General features: G+C 40.2%; 1 protein-coding gene and 1 long non-coding RNA gene across 19 annotated transcripts in view; one reads left to right on the top strand and one right to left on the bottom strand.

Moving 5' to 3' along the window:
• NRG1 (neuregulin 1) overlaps positions 1–19,964 on the bottom strand; it is an 811,186-nt gene that overhangs the window by 305,648 nt on the left and 485,574 nt on the right. The gene's annotated exons all lie outside the window — the stretch shown is intronic.
• The window catches only part of LOC128343314 (uncharacterized), a 63,354-nt gene that overhangs the window by 17,229 nt on the left and 26,161 nt on the right, over positions 1–19,964 (top strand). For 2 of the 7 annotated variants that reach the window (XR_008315461.1, XR_008315465.1), the window contains exon 3: positions 18,678–18,859. The exons of 1 other annotated variant lie outside the window; for it this stretch is intronic. This is a non-coding gene — a long non-coding RNA (uncharacterized LOC128343314). Of the gene's footprint in view, positions 1–5,760; positions 5,903–9,589; positions 9,921–10,992; positions 11,118–18,677; positions 18,860–19,964 lie in introns of those variants that run through there. 4 more of the 7 variants (XR_008315463.1, XR_008315464.1, XR_008315467.1 and 1 more) reach the window with 4 other exon arrangements.

Genomic DNA, 19,964 nt, shown 5'->3' with positions numbered 1-19,964 from the left:
CAAGTAGTGATGCTGAGGGCGGGGCATTTCATGTGAGTACCAAAGGTGGAAGCAGTTTACTACTTACGGAATGATTTGGGGAAACATTGCCTCCATGTTTTTAATTTCACATTTTTGAGTATGAATGATGCTGCATTTAAGTAAGAAATGCTAGAAATTTCTTTTTGTTTCTTAAATGAAAGCTGAAATGCAGAGGAGAACCTGGTATCTCCCTAAAGAGGGAAGCCTCCACCACACACTCCAGATAGGGCCCTAGCTGTAAGTTAACTATATGTCAAGGAGCAATTATAAATAATGAAGAGCCACCTAATGGCGCAGTGGGGAAGTAACTTGCCTAGGGAGAAAGAGGTTGCTAGTTTGAATCCCCGCTGGTATGTTTCCCAGTCTATGGGAAACATCTATATCAGGCAGCAGCAATTTAGGAAGATGCTGAAAGGCATCATCTCAGACAGCATGGGAGATGGCAATGGCAAATCCCTCCTGTATTCTACCAAAGACAACCACAGTGCTCTGTGGTTGCCAAGAATCAACACCGACTTGACGGCACAACTTTACCTTTAATTATAAATAATGAATTCAATAATATTTCCAAAATATGAACTGACACCAGATTTACAGCCTTTCATTAGGTTTCCAGAACTTGAGTGGAGAGTACGTGTATGTGCACGGGTCCCATAGCACTATTCTCTCCCTCCTGTCTGTCAGAAGATCATTCTCTACTAGCTGAATATTTAACTTAATTGGTTTTCTGCTCCCGTGACCATCAATCCTCCAATGTATTCACTTTCATGTTTTATGAACTCTTTATTTCTCATTGGCTTTGATGTGCATCTATTGTATCCTAGTGGTGCCTCCCCTCCACAGGTTATCTTACAGAGTCCTGCTCAATAAAGTGTTACAGAAGACCTTGCTATTTCCAAAATAACAAAAGATAGGTTTGCATGCTTCAGTTCCCCAGGAGAGAAGGGAAGGACCATCAATCTAGCTGGCTGCTACAGAGGTCAACAGACTGCTTAGTCAGCTGTCCAATCCATTATCTACTTCAAGTAGCCACTGATTTTCAGAAAAAGGGGGCTGTGTACTATACTATCTGACATCAAAACTGTATATATTTACAACCAATTTAAGGAATTTGGGGGCAACCCAGAACCATTTAAGAATGCAGCTTTAAAGCAAAGGGGCCCTTACTTAACTGTTTTCTTTCCCACCTGTCAAATGTTGGGACCATTTAATGAAACTGACATAGATCTTTTAAAAGTTGGTCATGCAGTCATCATTTGTGCAAAGTGTTTCTCACATTTTAGTGCCGTCAGAATTCCTTTAGTAATCTTCATGGTCTTTGAAGTCATGCTGCATGGAATTCACAGGATGCACTGAAGTCATTTTGACATCAGTGTTGCTAAATGACTAGGTTGAGTAACATAGTAGTAGAATTATCCAAGTTTCACACAGACCCTTCTTTCACAGAGCTGCTGGTTCCTGGTGGTAATTCTTGTGTGATGGCACATTTTGCAGCCTCTGATAAGAGAAAACCTTGCTAGGATTCTGTGGCTGTATCCACTGCAGCATCAATTCACATACTGTGGTTGTGCATGAGAATGCATACGCAGGGATAACCAGGGGGCATGATATGGAAGTCTCATATAAAATGAGAACCAGCCCATGGCATCCCTAACATGCAGTTATTTATAGCATGTTAACACTTGTATTAACAGCAAGATTTACATACCACTTTTCGGGGGGGGGGGGCACATCAAAGCAGTTTCCCTAGGAAAGTGGTGGGGGTAGGGTTTCTGTCAAGGATGTATGTGCCATAATCTAAAGAGAAATACACCAACCAACAGCCACCAGAAAAGACACTGTGCTGGGATGAATCAAACCAACTGCTATCCCCCTTCTAAGTGAACCACCAACTAAAAGGTGCCTCTTTGACATGTTAGCAGGAGTTAAATATGTAAAGATATGTAAATATCACAATATAAATTATGTCATTAATTCTAAATTTCCTAGTCCAAATAACATATTTTGTCAGAAAATCCACTGCCTCACTAAAAAATTGCAAGGTCCCATATGCTGCCATTATTCATACCTTTCTCAGCTATTTGGTTTAATCTGTGCTGGATATTGACACTCTTGGGTTTCTCTCAGTCAAAATGCATTATGGGTTTTTCTGTCCTAAAGTTGTATAAAACCTAGACATTGCTAAAGTTGTATAAAACCTAGACATTGTCACATGGCATATTTTATATGCTGTTGCAATGCAGCATCGTGTCAAATGTCGTAGAGTTGCACCACCTCTGAGTCATTTTTGACGTTTGCTTGGTGTCATATTGGATCATGGCAACATGAATGACAAAACATAGAACTTCCTTAAGGCTGCATAATTTTTTACACTTCATCTTATACTTTTTTGCACTTCATTTTCATTATTTATTTATTTTTTAATTATCCTGAAACCCTGAAGCCATGCTTGAGAGCACAATAGATTTCAGTGTAAATGTGCAAGTATGGCCCCCTGGTGGATTCCTACCGGGAACAGGTTTTTCCCTGTGTGACGAAGCTGTAGAGGCCTGGGGAAATTGAGAGACTAGAGACCTCTGTGATTTTTACAGAGGGGGAGAGAATGAATTGGGGAAGACGAAAAATAGTCATCAAAAGAGAAGGTGTAAGAAATGGCAGTGCAGGAGACTTCTGATTTACCTGCATCCAGCTCATAGACTGCTGCAGCTCTACAGCTAGTCAGCCAGCAAGGGATTGACAGACTGGCCTAACTGTCCAGTGTCTATCAGCCTGAAGGGAGATGCTTTGGGTATTACTTCCCTGTTATTAGTTTTATTTGATCTTGTGTACCTACCTGCTCATGGAAATAGCTGGATAAGCCGCTTTGCACATCCCACCACCTTACACCTTCTGAGGTATAGTTGGTGGGTGCTCATGAGAGGACCTTTTCTGCTGCGGTAACCAGCATGAGGAGCTCTCTGTCCTGGGAGATCTGTTTGACCCCCCTCGTTCCCAATTTTCTATCTTCAAAACCTTACTATTTAAGCAAGCTTGCCACTTGTGGAATTGAAATTTGAAGTTAATCTATTTGCTTTCTGTTGCATGAACTGTTTTGATGCTGCTTATTATATTTTAGTTAATTATTTTATGGTTGTTTGTTTTTATTATGTTTTTTGGAAGGACACACACACACACACACACTTATCCTGGCCACACAGATGATTTTAATTTTTTTTTCTGCTGTTCAATTTTAATGCAGGAATTTCAAATATTGTGGCCAAGTGCTGTTACATTATGTGCAAATCTCGTACTGTATGTGTGTGATGTATACATTATTATTATATTCAGTCAATGACTGAAATAAAGTAGTACAACAACAACAACAACAACAACAACATATAATTACAATTTTGAATCCTCCCTTTACATTTATTTGTAAAATAAATCCTGTTCTTTGTATGATCTATGCGAAGGGCATAGATTTGTATTGTCTGCTTAAATATTGCTCTGTTTACTGCTTAATTCTACCCCAGCTCCAAGTAGAAGCTAGTGGGCTGGAGCCACTGTGCATTAATGTGTGGTCCCTGGCATTATTCTTCTCAATCACCTCACCCCATTAATGGACTTGCATCCTATACTTCTTTCACAACAGTAGTTGTAGGAGAAAGTGGGGTTACACTGTTGGGATACTATTCCAATCTCAGAGATTTGCAAAGCTCAACTAGAATTTTGCTACTGATGCAATTTGGCAGTAACATTATATATTACAGGTATTCAACAACTCTATATAATGTGACAGTAAGAGGCACCACATGACATCAGGGAAAGGCACACAATGAGTACTCTATAATGTCAAATAACTACAAAGAACAAATATGGTAGCGTTTCAGAGTATCTGCCCCCTCCCCCAGCCAATCTTACAAGTCTAAAATGTAGATTTCTTCCAACTTTGATCTGCCAGCTCCACTCAACCTCTAGCAGCAGAACCTCCAGCTTAGCTGCCAGTCCTTGTGGATATAGATTGCTCAACAGCTGTCAAAATAGAACTCTTGTAATATGGTTCTTAGTGTTCCTGTCAATGAGAATTATGTACTATCATTGTTGCCAGTGCCACTTAATCGAAATAGCCATAGTTCGATTAATAAGACTGAAAAGCATAATAAAAAGCTTGACAAATGTGTTGAGATTAGCATTTGAAAAGATAAAAGCTATGTTATAGCAGTTTATTGCTACATGACATTTTATAACTAGGCAGGTATTTACAATAAAAGATGTTTTTAAATTACAGCAATCAAAACAATCAATACAGTTATACTTTTTTAGCCTACTTTCCTTAAGGAAAGTAAGCTTATGAGATCACCCGGCATTCTGTGTGTGTCCCCATCAACTTCGCAATGCCTGGACCAATATGAATCAAATTGGGTATAGTTGTAGAGACACATAGGGACACCTCAGTGGTGTAGTTTGTGATGATGTCATCCTCCTCAATTCAAGATGGCGGATGTGTGAACATTGGAGGCACAAATGGGCTAACTTGTGAACTGGTACTACCTAACCAATTTGAACCAAATTTGCTGTAATTATAGGGACATATAGGAACATCTCAGTGGCATAGTTTGTAATGATGTCATCCTCCCCAATTCAAGATGGTGGACGCATGGACTTTTGAGGCACAAGTGGGCTAACTTGTGGACCGTCTAACCAATTTGAACCAAATTTAGTACAGTTGTAGTGAGTGACACATAGGGACACCTCAGTGACATAGTTTGAGATGATGTCATCCACCCCAATTCAAGATGGTGGATGTGTGAATGTTTAAGGCTGAAGTGGGCTAACTTGTGAAGATGGTAATATCAATTAAGATTATAGTGAAAGGAAAGTAGGCAGATTCGCTCTTACCAGAACTTGTTTTTAAATGAGTTTTACCCTTGATATGATTAGCACAACTTCTCAGTTAAACCATGCCTGAGCACCCAATTTAACCACCTGAGAATCCATAACATAATGATATAGACAGAGGTATTCCTCAGTCTCCAGTAGCTGCTATTTAACTGTGAAGGTGGGGTTTTTTGTTTTTTGTTTGGAGACAGGCCAGAGATTGAAGATCTTGCAGAAGCACTATAAAATGCTTATCAGACTGGTTTGGGAGGGATAAAGGGAGAAAGTTAGGATATTTTGTTGGTGTTTTTAATCTTGTGGTCTTTTTAAAGTGTCATGTTAAAAGGCCATCATCAAATACAGAATTGAGTGCAAGACGAATATTCGTATCATAGCACGATTAAGCCATTTAGTTTTGGTGGATTTCACCTCAGCCAGTGGGTGATAGCCAGATTAAATTATTCAAGAGTAGTCCCATTGAAATTAATGGGAAATGTTAGTAATGACTTTTCATTTCCCATTGAAACTACTTGACTAATTTTGTCTGGATGTCATCCAGTGTCTCTAAGATAAAGAAAGGTGTAGTGGAAGTCAGTGCTCTTAATATGGAGGGAAAAGTAGGAGGGACCCTTAATGAAATCCACAAGCCCCAACCCTTGAAAGGAAAGGAAAGGTTGTGCCGTCAAGTTGGTGTCGACTTCTGGCAACCACAGAGCCATGTTGTTTTCTTGGTAGAACACAGGAAGGGTTGACCATTGTCATCTCCCACGTAGTATGAGATAGTGCCTTTCAGCACTGCTCTATATCACTGCTGCCCGATATAGGAGTTTCTCATATAAACCCACCAGCGGGGATTCAAATCAACAGCCTTCTGCTCTCTAGGCAGGTTGCTTCTCCGCTGAGCCGTTATTTTAGACAAATCATGGTCGACCTTCTGAAGACAGCTGCTAAGGAGGGAGCCAGCACAAACATTAAGGCGATCAGGATCCCTCTAGCTCCCTATTATCTTACTATTGAACTGCAAGTAAGCAAATTTATCTTGGTTTTCAGAAAAACTGTGCAAATTTTCAGAGTATGGAATATGTTTTGGATGATATAAAATACATGTTTGTTATATTGTGAATGGCTTCTTTATTTAAAAACTAATTTTTGTTTAGAAATTGTTACATATATTTTAAGGTTTATATTTATGTTTAATAAGAGAGCCAGCGTGGTGTAGTGATTAGAGTGCTGGACTAGGACTGGGGAGACCCAAGTTCAAATCCCTATTCAGCTATGGTACTTGCTGGGTGACTCTGGGCCAGTCATTTCTCTCTCAGTCTAACCAACTTCACAGGGTTGTTGTGAAAGAGAAACTTAAGTATGTAGTACACCGCTCTGGGCTCCTTGGAGGAAGAGCAGGATATAAAATGTAATAAATAAATAAATAAATAAATAATAAAGTCTTTATTACATTACATTACATTACATTACATTGTTAATGTTCTCTAAGCATTGTAATTTCACTGAACTGAATTGAACTAATATTATAGATATAAATTCTTGCTTGTATGAATACTATATTTGCATGAATTGCATAATATTGGAGAAAAGGATCTGTGTATGAGCACTACATTCTCCTCCATTAACAAAAAAAGGGTTCACAAAGGAGGTGACAGCATGCAAGTTATTCCCCTCCTACAATATGATACAGCAAGTATAATATTGCTTCTATCTGCACTTATTGTATACAAGAATATTGTTTGTATCTGCACTTGTAGTTATGCATGAGCCAGCTCAAAGTCCACTTATTTGGGCATATCCTCTATATCATAACTATTTTATTTTTAATTCTGTAAAAAAATTGGATAAACTATTCTTTATTAGGATAAATTATTCTACAAATTAAGAAGTTGCTTTGAAAAAATCAGCTACTGTTAAAAACAGGACATTGAAGTCTATATTGTTATGTTTTGAAAAGTAATGTGCTTATTAATCCATTAGAATTTTTTTTCCCAAATTCAATTTTTATTGATTTTAACAATAATATTATTATCATTCATAGCAAACAGAATAAACGAAACTGGACTTCCCACACACCTCTCTTCATGAAACATCAGCTATAAAATTTACCCTTGCTATCTTAATAATTCAAAACATAAATTTAGAAACACAGTTAATCTACCCAACCTGCATTATTTTATTTTATTTTTTAAAAATTCCAAATCCTGCTGTAAGATCCATAGTAGGAAAATAATTTTTCAAATACAACAAAAATGGTTTCCAATCTTCTTTAAAACATTATCCATTAGAATTTTTAGTCTTTTCCTATATTCATAGGCGGAACTGGGGGGAGGGCAGGCAGGGCACGTGCCCTAGGTGGCACTGAGGTGGGGGCGCCACGCCAGTTCCTGCCACCCCCACCCCATTGCCCACCTGCCCAGCCCCAGGGCCCCTCAGCCACCTGCCCAGCCCCAGGGCCCCTCACCTCCAGCTCCAGCCTAGGATCCGCAATGAGGCCTAGGATGGGAGCAGCCGGGCGGGGCCTCCAGAGAGGCCTCCAAGTAGGCCTCTCTGAAGCCTGAACTCGGCAGGCCCCAGCAAGCCAGGAAGGAGGCTGGCAGAGCTCCCTGCAGCAGACCAGACCATCCAGCGCAGCTTTTGCAAGTTAGGCCGTGAATTCCTTTTTGTGGTTACCCCCGTATATAGGGATCTGCTTGCCATAGGGCTTTGATATGGGTGGTGGGGCGAGACTGAGAAGTCTCCGAGTATTTAATTTAAAACAGACTGAAAAAATGTGCTGGCTTTAAAAACAAAAACTATCTAAGGCCTATAAGTAGCTTGTTTCATGGAAGAAAATTACAAAAACTTCTGGAACAAATATTTATTTATTCATTCATTCTTTCATTCATTTATAAATGCACTTATGTTCAAGTTGTTTTGCAACCCAGAAGGTCTGAGTGTGAACTGTGAAGCATGTGTTGTGCTTTTATTTTATTTTATTTTGCTTGTGTGTGAACTGCTCTCCAATAATTTGCAGGGACTTCAGGGTAAATCTGGCCAGCATGTGAATGCAGCATCTCCATTCCAGAGGAGATGTGTGTTAAAGCGCTTTAAAAGCCTCGTGTGAAAAGACTCCTGGAATTAAACTTGACTGAATTTGTTCTGAGAAAACATACATAGGCTCACCCTGCATGGTTGAAAGTCTCCTTTCCTAATCTGCAGCGAGGGGGCCATTTTAATAATTAGCGTAGCTAGTGTGTTCTAGACAATAAAAGTAGCACAAATATATAGTACTCAATGTATATCACTATATACTGTGAAGTGTGCATGTGTGTATTCAGTGAAATGTATTTCCAGGCAGCATACTTATTTTGAAATATCAGACTTAAATCCTTGGGGGCCTGGGATGTGTGGAGGCCCTGGACTTTGAGGGACTGGGGGCCCATTTTAAAATCTCATCTTGGTCCATTCCAACCTTGCTATGCCCCTGGCGGTCACTACACATGGGTTTCTGCACAACATCTGCACAGAAGAAACTTCCATGTAGAAAATGTGTCTCTTGTAAATTGACCCTGAATTTTCCATCCATGACTGGGATATCTGAGAGTTAGAGTCAATAATAAAAGAACAGCACGCTGCTTGTGACAGGAAGGGGAAAATTACAATGATTTCTTAGTCTGGCAGGGGCTGGTTTTGGCCCTGGCAGAACTTGGCTGTCTGCTCCTGTTGCAAATTTCTCTGTCTAGTGTGGCAAACTAATGGATCCTCCTCCCTCTTGGTGTCAAAGTAAGCACTGGTGTGGTGAATACACATATACCCCATCATGAGCCAACAGTCATCATAAGACAAAGGCTGGCAGGAATCGTTCACTGGTTTATAGACACCCCCACCCCCACCACCACTACCTTCTTCTTCCCCTATTTTGCTAGTGGCTATTTGGGCAGATGATCCTCTAGGACAAAGTCATGTTTTTTAAAAAGAATGAGATGAGACAGAGAAAATGACACTTGAAATCCTCGCATAACTCCTGACTGTTGTTCTAAGTCTTTTACAGAGATGGCTCATGTTTTCAGGTTTTGATCAACAACCATGTCTCGATGGTACAGTGTTCATTTTAACAAGGATTTCCAGATATTGTTGACTACAAGTCCCATCATTCCTGTCTGGACAGGGATACAATTTCAGTGCTTTTGTTTTTAAATGTTTTTGTAAAGGTCATTTGGGAAGCCATCTAGTCCAGGATGTTTGCCCAGTTGAGTGGATGTTCTAGCTTGAGCAATTTCTGTTTCTGAAACAGGGTCCTCCAATATTTTAGCATGCAAAGTTGTTATTTTAGTGTGAAGATGCATATTTACAAATTCGAGAATATTGTCTGGCTGCAGAGATTCCAAAGTATATAGATTTTCATAAAATTTAGTTAGTTCATCCAAAATTCTGTAGTTTTTGTTAAATTTCCATGGTCTTTAGATGTAAGTATTTTGATTGTTTTAGATTGAATTTTATTATTAATTCTTCTAGCTAAGTATTTACTTGCTCTAGCAACTTTTTCATAATATTTTTGTCTTAAAAATAATAACACTTCCTGAATTACATGAGAGTAATTCAGTTATTTATTAAAGTCCAGTTTTGATCTAGCTTTTTGGAGTTGACTGTATTTTTTTTAAATTTCCTCTCTTCTTATGTTCAGCTTCTAGATTTTTAATAATTTATATATTTTTTCCTCTTTCAGAGTTCCTTTATTTCAAGGCTTGTGATGCTTGGCTTATACATTCACCTCAAAGTGTGGCTTTAAATGCTTTCCAGATGGTTTGCTGATTTCTGCCACAATCTGTGTTAAATTCAAAGAATTCTTGGATTTTATCTTCTAATTGTTTTTCAATATGTTTATTGTTTAATAAAGATGTATTTAATTTCCATAAGTTTCTTTTCTTTTCCTTTCCTTCAAATTGTAACCACCCTGTGATCCAGTGATGATCTGACCAAATTTTATCTCTAATATTTTTGTAAATATAGCCACAGAGATGCTGTTATATAATCAGTTCTGGAGTGTGTTTGATGTCTATTTGAGTAAAATGTGTAGTCTCTTTCCAGTAGATGTACTGTAGTTCTCTCCATGTGTCCATTAACCTGGATTTTTCAGTCAATTGCATTAACATAGTTTTGCATTGGTGTTGAGTATGTTGCTTTTCTTTGTTGGAGGTGTCCAGAACTGGGTTCATAAATGTGGTAAAATCTCCTTGTATAACCCAGTTTTTAATTTTGGGGGGGTAATTTTTTAAAAAGTGGTTTGAGGATGGAGTGTTGTTTGGTATTGGTGGCATAAATTGAACCCAGTATCAAAGGTTTATCAAATAATGTGCCCTCTATAAAGATGTAATGTTCTGCTGGGTCAGTGTGTGTCCTAGAAGGTCTAAAAGGACAGTTCTTAGAGATTAATATGGCTACCCCTCTTAATTTAGATGTTCCTGATGCAATATATTGCTGCAGGAAGTTGGAATAATTGAATAGTTTTACAGCTGTTTTCTTTGTGTGTGTTTCTTGCAGGAATACAACATTGGCTTGTTGTTTATGCAGTGTTTTAAATACTTTAGAGCATTTGACACAGGACTCCAAGCCATTGCAATTAACAGAGGATTTTTTAAAGTGTCCACCATTGTTCATTATCATAGATATATTCATTATCCCATTCAGAGAAGGTTCGTGTAATTACTTGTTGGTAAAAGTCAAGCCAGATGATACTCATTGTTTTAAATAATCCCTCCCCGTAATTTCCAGAACAGTCAAACAGACAAATCAACAATTTAACAAGAATTAAAGGTGGTGAAATCTCATTTCACCTTTCTGAGAAAAACGGAGAGCATCTTTTCACCCCCGAATTTCTACAATAGTTAATTATTTTTATATTAATAATGGTTATTATTTTTTCATAACATAACCCACCTCTCCTCCCTCCAGCAGTGGAACAGTAAAATATAGATACACCCACATACATACCCCATCCATGTCTATGTGTTTCATTTTTTCTGGTACTATTTTGATGGAGACTGCTGATTCCAAGGTTACATCACAATGAAGTTTGGTTTGGAGAATGTGAAAGATGGTGTTAGACAATTATTGCTTTTTCCATTTTAGGTTCTTTTGGGGCAGTTCTTTTATTTCATCCTTCTGTTTCATCTGGAGGCCCAAAGAAGAAAGAAGGTCTATACCGGCTTCTAATTCTGTGGTTGTCAGCATTGCTGCCTTATAACGAATTTGAAGTAAGAAGGGGAAGCCCCGTCTATAATGGATATTAATGCTATTAATGATTCTGCTACAGGGCACAATCTTCTTAATTTCAAGGTTTCTGGAGATAGGAAATAGGTCTGAAAAAACTTGTATAGGTTTATTCAAATATTGAAAGGATCCACGTCTTCTGGCTTCTTGCAATGTTTTTTTTTTTTTGTACGCATATCCAGAAATTTCACAACTATATCCCTTGGGAATTGCACTGCATTTATGGGCGGGGAACCCAATAATAATAATAATAATAATAATAATAATAATAATAATAATTCAATTTCTATTCTGCCCTTCAAAAATGGCTCAGAGTGGTTTACATAGAGAAATAATAAACAAATAAGATGGATCCCTGTCCCCAAAGGGCTCACAATCTAAAAGAAACATAAGATACACACCAGCAACAGTCACTGGAAGTACTGTGTTGGGGGTGGACAGGGCCAGTTACTCTCCCCCTGCTAAATAAAGAGAATCACCACGGTAAAAGGTGCCTCTTTGCCAAGTTAGTAGGGTGTAATGCGCTTATTATAGTCGGGTAGATTCCGGCTTACAATTGCAATTCTTTATTTAGCCATGTAGCGATAGAAGGGGTAATATCCCTGCCTTCTACCCTCTCTTCAAAACCTCTAAATCAGATTGAGTCCCTTTTTAATTGGTTTTTGAGATTTTCAATACAATAAAGGTAGCCTACTTCATTTTTCTGCATTATTTGTATTTCAGCTTGTAAGGTTGTACTTACTTCCATAGGTGTTTCTGCTCTCTGGACCGTATATGAAGCTTTTTGCTCAAGTTCTCCCGTTCTTTGCTGCAGAGGTTGCAGTAATGATTGCATTTGTGTTAGAATGTCTGCTTTGACTTTCTGCAACTCATTTAGCAGGAGCTGGGTGTCATTTGTTTGTTGATTCTGTGTCAACACAAGACTTGGAGCTTCTCCGCCAGCCATTTATTTGCTGTGTTGATAAGGACTTTCTTTGTTGTGTTGATGAGGGCGTGATGAGGCCTTCGATTGATATTGAGGCCTCCGATTGAGATTGAGGTGTGGATAGGAAAACTGTAAGGTCTTTTTTTCTTTTGTTATGATCCTTAGGTGTTGCAGCATTTGATTTCCTCATTTCCCTTAAGGTAATAGGTATATGAATGCCTTTAAAAGCTTCTATTCAGTCCCAGGATGAGGGCTCAAAAACTAGGCATCCACCACGGGTATGATGTCACTTCCTCCCCCAACCTTAAAACCATTTAAAACCACAGTCAAGTTAAAAAGCTTGGGTGAAAATTAAGTCTTTAAAGACTCTGGCTGGGTTCCATATCCCCCCTTCCCCCGCTCTCCTGTCCACATTCGGACATTGGGGAGAAAGGCCTCTCTGCAGTCAGCAAGGCTGCAGAGAGACAGGAGAGGCAGAGAGCCAGGAGGAAGGGCTTCCATCTTTCCTGAAGGACAGCCCACTCAGCCAATAGCAGCCGGAATGAAGGAGGAGCTTCTTCCCTCAACTCCAGTTTAGGACAAGGCTAACAGAGGTGACAGCGTTCAGATATAATGCTGGCCATGTCAAACCGGAGGTTGGGACAACAGAGAGAACTGGGACAATCTAACAAATGGAGTTTGGGGAAGGAAATTGCAGATCCATTTCCCCCCTTTAACTGAAGTTTGCTGTGTTTGGACATTCCGTTAGCCAAACCAGAGGTGAAGGGACCTCCAGTTTCGCGTTACATCTGAACCTAGCCTTTTAAAAAGTTGTCTTTTAATTGCTCTGGCAACTCTTGAGGAAATCGGAACTATGGTCAGTGATGATTCTATATGGAATTCTAGATGTCTTGAGGCATTAAAGTTAAGAAAGAGAGAGAGAGCAAACACCATTACTGTAGAGTAGGTAGGCCATCTACCATTGATAATTACTTTGGCCTAAGTTCTGGCAGGAGCTAATTCTGCTGATTGAGTTTGTCAATTGATGATTAATTGCCTCACGCTTTACAAATGAACTGCAAAGCCACTCAAGCAGAGTTTTGTTATTTGAATGGCAAAAGCAATTCCCAGTCTGACGGTAGCATAATTAGCTTAGATTAGCTGCGTAAGGGTCTATGTGCTCAACAGTTATAGGCGAGTGGAAGAAGGGCTGTGCCCTCACGGAGAGGGTGCAGTATAGCTGTGATGAAGGCTTGTTCTGCAAGCCATAAGAGACATATTTCTGCAAGCAGATTTTGGGTGGGAGGGGAGAAAAGTGAGAATCACTCCCCACCCACCACCACCACTCAGCTGTGAAACAGTAGCCTTCAAAGGCTACTCAACCTTGTTCAAAGTAGTATAGCACCAAACATTTCAAAAGGCACTATACCACCTAGGCAGCAGAAAGACACCCTTTGCTTTGAGGGTTTTTGTCCAGATACATCTAAGATAAATCTTAGGAACTTTAGCAATACATACTGTATTTCAATATGCATACACCATCACCATGCCCTGAAATGCTCACCATTTCTACAGGGATTAAATGGTAGAAGGTTATGTCAGAACTCTGGCCCTTAACCAAGGTCATCCAGGGGATCTGGGTTATGAGGGAACTGAAACAGGGTCTCTAGAGAGCTAGTTAACCTCTTATTCCCTCCCCACATCTGTTTTATTTAATCTATTCATATTTTGATGTTTTGAAATGTTTAGCAATACATTGTTCCTTTTTCTCTAGACTGCTCCACTGCCAAAGCTGTCTTCTGGTGTTTAGAATAGATTTTGAACAGTTGATTTGCTGCTCTTTTGAACTGCTGTGAGGCCTCTAAAGTACATTTCCTAAAGCTGAGTTATGTTGTACTATCCAAGGTGATACAGTTAATACCAAAAATAACAGGATCCGCAGATGCAGCATTCTTGTTTTACAATAATAAATCTAATTCTCACTTAGACAATAATACATCTAAGCAATTCTCACTTCTGCAGCAAATAGCTGGGGGGAAAGTGGCAAATTTAGTGACCAGTGAAGGGCACACCACAGTTCACTAAAAACAACAACAACAACAAAAACACAAGTACGATGGTTTTCTTTTCTTTTGATTATAGCATCAAATGTTGTATTGCATCATCATCATCCTTGCTTTTCTAAGATGCCTGGGATTTTTTTTTTTTTAAAGGTGTGGATGATAAGTCTTTTAAATAAAGGCCACCTCTAAATGTGGAAATGTACTAGGTATGCAAAGGATAAGAGACTGTAGTATCTTCACTGGCAAAAGGTTTGGCTAGGTCCTGTTTGTGAATATCAGTGCTGTCCGTTTTGCTCTGAAACTAAATAATTCTGAACGGAAACGCAACATGATTGAGTTGAATAAGAAAAAGCACAATAGAAAAGTTCAGATAAGAATGTAAAGAACTCTATTGGGCTTAAGTGCAGAAAAGCTACCTCTGTAAACTGTGGCAGCCCAAGACTGCCTTGTGCCTGAGGCTGGATTCCAAATGCTGCCCATTCCCTTTGTTCAAGCAGTTAAAGCAATAGGTACCACCTGATTTCATATGCATGCCATCCTCCCTCTATATTCAGTACTCTAATGCCTTTTCCTAATTTCTTCCCCCTTCTCATTATCAGTCCAGTGGTAATAAGGGATGCGGCAGCAGCAGCAGCAAGGAAGAGCAGGTGGTAGTGGAGAACAGTTGCTTGGTTGGTGAGGGACAGCAGAGGGAGACATGTGAGGCAGCGTGTACCAGTGACTATCAAGAAGTTTACTGGCGAGTTCTCCTTGAAAATTGTCTTAGAATGGGGCTGCAAATTGGGGGTGGGGGTGTATTTCAGCCCAGTCCTATCTCTCCACAATGAAATGTACATGGTCCATTTTAGATGTTGCAAAGATAGTGCAGAAACAGGGGCCACAAGCCATTCATGCTTTCTGTCCCCCCTCCACATGTCTTAATGTCTGAAGCATCTTTTGTCAAATTTTATTTATTTCTAATCTTATCCCACTTTTCTGCCCATGAAGCCTTCAGAGCAGCTCATATCAACACAGAAAAGCAATGCAGTACAGTACAATGTACTAATGAACCAATATTTCAGTACTCAGTTAGTAACCGCTAGCTGAGTAAAATTACTTAGCTAACTGATAACTTCTCACTGCCGTCACCACACGAAGGAAGCAAGCTGCACCTGCCGGGCCCACCTATCCGTGCTCTGGCATCAAGTGGCTCTGCAACCTGCCACTGAAGCAGAAACTCACCTCTGGTTTCCCCATTGGATGGATAGTCAGTAGGATGCCAGCAGGGGAAGGAGACAGAGGAAGAGAAACTGCTCATGAGAACAAAGCATTCTGAGCAAACAAAACTCTACAAAAGTCCCTAGTTGGCAACCGTACTGACCACCATTTCTTCTCTGGAATGCCCCTTGGAAAGAGATGATATCATCATATCGCCACATTTCAAGGGGGATGCGGGGGGAGCGGGAATTGTGATTGTTAGCTGGCAGCTTCTATGAAACAGCAGCAGCAAAAAATGGGATAAAGACCAAAAGGTTGGGTCAATTCAGATTGGTAGTGCAGTGAAAGGAAAGATTAAAGCTTCCTTCCACTCCCACAGTGTTCCCAATCTGGATTCTGCCACCGCTGCTTCTGATTTTTTAGCAAGAAAAAAAACAGCATGTAAGAGCTGGTTTGAATCCCCGCTGGTACCTTCCTCAGACTATGGGGAACACCACTTAGGGCAACTGATGCCCTAAGCACAGCCCAACTATTGTGCCCCCCTCGGCCTCCTCCATTGCTTAACTGACAAGACATTAAGACTCAAGCAAATTATTTACTTATAAATAAGTAAAATCTTCTAGATTTTTAAAGGTAAAACACAACAGTTCCACTGCCTATAATTTCTTATAAATAGCCACAACAGATTGATTGAGAAAAATATTTCATCTTCAAGGTCAGACATCATTACATACAATAATCTTTTACGTGAAGTTTTATCAGTATTTTGTACTGCTCTTTACAGTAATCTTTTGCAAATCAATGACTTTTTACTTCAGATACATAGCTTAGTAGTTTCTTGAAATCTGAGTTGCTCACTGAGCCAAAGAAAACTTTTTTTTAACAATGCAGAGTAAAATCGAAGGCGGCAGATAAAAACAATGACAAAAAATCGACTAAAGTTGAGTATGGCAGTGAAATGCAAGGTGACAAAAGAAATGCAAGATGACAAAAAGGGAGTTGAAAAGAGAGTTTGAGGAACATTTAGCTAAAAGCATCAAGGGGAATAACAAAAACTTATTTAAATACATCAGAAGCAGGAAACCTGCCAGGGAGGCGGTTGGATCATTAGACTATGAGGGAGTGAAAAGGATTATTAAGGAGAATGTGGAGGTTGCAGAGAAGCTCAATGAGTTATTTGCATCTGCCTTCACGGCAGAGGATACTGAGCATATACCTGTTCCTGAAGCAGGCTTTTCGGGGATAGAGGCTAAAGAACTGAGTCAGACAAAAGTGACAAGAGATGATGTTCTAAACGGTCTGGAAAAACTGAAAACTAACAAATCGCCATGGCTGGATGGCATCCATCCCAAGAGTCCTCAAAGAACTCAAATGTGAAATTGCTGACCTCCTTGCCAAAATATATAACATATCCCTGCAATCAGGCTCTGTACCGGAGGACTGGAAAGTAGCAAATGTAACACCGATGTTCAAAAAGGGATCCAGGGGCGATCCAGGAAATTACAGACCGGTTAGCTTAATGTCCGTTCCAGGCAAACTGACAGAAAGCATCCTCAAGGATAAAACTGTTAAGCACATAGAAGAACAGGCCCTGCTGGAGGAGAACCAGCATGGCTTCTGCAACGGGAAATCTTGCCTCACAAACCTTTGAGAGTTCTTTGAGAGTGTCAACAAGTGTGTGTATCAAGGTGATCCAGTTGACATAGTATACCTGGACTTCCAAAAAGCTTTTGACAAAGTTCCTCATCAAAGACTCCTGAGGAAACTTAGCAGCATTGGATATGGGGACAAGTACATGTGTGGATTGTTAACTGTTTGAAGAACAGGAAACAGAGGGTAGGGATAAATGGAGAATTTTCACAATGGGGGGAAGTAAGAAGTGGGGTCCCCCAGGGATCTGTACTGGGACTGGCGTTTTTTAATTTATTCATAAATGTTCTAGAAGTAGGGGTAAGCAGTGAGGTGGCCAAGTTTGCAGATGATACCAAACTCTTTCAGGTAGTGAAATCCAAATTGGATTGTGAGGAGCTCCAAAAGGATTTCTCCAAACTGATTGATTGGGCAACAAAATTGCAAATGTGGTTCAGTGTTGGCAAGTGTAAAGTGATGCACATTGGGATGAAAACTCCCAACTTCAAGTATACGCCGATGGGATCTGAGTTGTTGGTGACTGACCAGGAGAGGGATCTTGGGGTCGTGGTGGACAACTCGTTGAAAGTGTTGACACAATGTGCAGCAGCTTTGACAAAGGCCAATTCCATGCTAGGGATCATTAGGTAGGGGATTGAAAATGAAACGGCTAATATTATTATGCCCTTATACAAAACTTTGGTGCGGCCACACCTGGAGTACTGTGTACAATTCTGGTCACCACATCTAAAAAAGGACATTGTAGAACTGGAAAAGGTGCAAAAGAGGGAAACCAAGATGATCAGGGGCCTAGAGCACCTTTCTTATGAGGAAGACTACAACACCTGGGGCTAATTAGTTTAGAAAAAAGACAACTGCGGGGAGACATGATAGAGGTCTATAAAATCATGCATGGTGTGGAGAAAGTGGATGGAGATAAATTCTTCTCCCTTTCACATAACAGTAGAACCAGGGGCCATTCCATAAAATTGATTGCCAGGAATTCTAGGGTCAACAAACGGAAGTACTTTTTCACACAACGCAAAATCAACTTGTGGACTCCTCTGCCACAAGATGTGGTGACAGCCAACAACCTGGATGGCTTTAAGAGGGGTTTGGATAACTTCATGGAGGAGAGGTCTATCAATGGCTACTAGCTGGAGGGCTATAGGCCACCTCCAGCCTTAAAGGTGGGATGCCTCTGAGTACCAGTTGCAGGGGAGTAACAGCAGGAGGGAGGGCATGCCCTCAACTCCTGCCTGTGGGCTTCCAGCAGCATCTGGTGGGCCACTGTGTGAAACAGGATGCTGGACTAGATGGGTCTTGGGCCTGATCCAGCAGGGCTGTTCTTATGTTCAGTGAAAGAGTTAAGGGCATAATAGCTATGGGGGAAACTCTGTGGTGCCCCCTTCCCTTGATGCCCTAAGCGTGTGCTTATTTTGCTTAATGGTTAATCCAGGGCTGGGGAACACCTATATCGAGCAGCAGCAAGATAGGAAAATGCTGAAAGGCATCATCTCATACTGCGCGGGATATGGCAATGGTAAACCCCTCCTGTATTCTATCAAAGACAACCACAGGGCTCTGTGGTCACCAGGAGCTGACACCGACTCGATGGCACACTTTACCTTTAAGAACTAAGTGCATATTTTGTGTCACATGCAGTATTGTTCTTAGGCTCCATAGTGATTCCACCCACGCAAGAAGGCTTCCTGTGAGCTAACAGGGATGTGTAAAATATTCTGTTTCAGACTTTCTTGGGTCTTGCCTGGGCATTGACCTTGTTTTCGTGGCTGTTATTTCTGGCTATTGCTTTCCTGCCTGCTGGATTTCCCATAGACTCCAGATCCAGAGTTGAGCCTGAACTGGCCCTGCTTTATTTCCCAGCGATATGAAAGAATCTAAACCTCATCTTCCAAAACAACTCTTTGAGGTAGGTTAGAGTGAGACATAGTAGATGTCTACAGCTAGGTTCATTATTGCTTTGCTGCAGGCTCCATCACTGAACGTTTTGCAATAAATAATGGCTTTTCCAGTAACTGACCAATGAGTGGGACAGTAGTTTTGATTTCAGGCATTATGCCTGCACTTGCAAACTGCTGTATCTTAATACACAGGAGCTCTTAAAAGGTTATATGGGTAAATAGAGCATTATATATGCTCATTTCAGTGTAAACTGGCCATTAATCAGGGCATATGAAGTATATGTGTACGGGTTTTCTATGTAAATTACTTGTCTGAAGTCAGTAAACATTTCAGCATTGTCACAAATAATCAATAAGAATATAACAAATACAGGTTTAGTGCTATCTACCAAACAGCTTTTAATTCAACATCTTGCTAGAATTATCAGGAGCCTTGCAAGTTAATGTCATTGTTGAATGTTAGCAAAGACATTTAAAACGATAAATGGATGTAACAATAAATGGCCACGTGTCCCTCTGAACTTTGTTTCATAAAGGAATCCCATATGGCTTTGTCCACCTTCTTGGGGAACATTCAAAGTGCTCCCCTTCTTGTAAACAGTTTAAAGTCGTGATGATAAACAGACGGGTCTAAAGCTAAACTTGCATTTGTTACACTCTTGTTGATTATTTGTGACAATGCAGAAATGTTTACTGACTCCAACCAAGAAAGTTTACACAGGAAACCCCCACACACGTACCTCATGGGCCCTGATGAATAACTCGTTTATACTGAGAATGAGCATGGACTATGTTCTTTTTACCCACACAATGCTGCGAGAGCTCCTGTGTGTTCAATTTTAGTAGTCTGGAAAGAACAGCATAATGCTTGAGATGGAACTCACCACCCCAGGTTTGGGTCGTTTCTTCTTTCTTTCTGAAGGACAAAGCCCATTATCCATGGCAGAGTAAGACAATGGAGACTCTCAGGCTCCCATTAAAGAGGTAATGCACCGAGCCGTAGTAGTCCCACATCTCTCACCTGAACCTAACTCAAAGGGCAGTTTCAGAGGATAACATGATTTATTTATAAAATACGTACCCTGCAAGCTTATGGACACTTTCTTGGGAGTG

The sequence above is a fragment of the Hemicordylus capensis genome, chromosome 2, assembly GCF_027244095.1.
Source record: "Hemicordylus capensis ecotype Gifberg chromosome 2, rHemCap1.1.pri, whole genome shotgun sequence".
In the NCBI taxonomy this organism is placed as follows: Eukaryota; Metazoa; Chordata; class Lepidosauria; order Squamata; family Cordylidae; genus Hemicordylus; species Hemicordylus capensis.
Note: the sequence above shows the minus strand (reverse complement) of the source record. Positions and strands in the feature narration are given on the sequence as shown.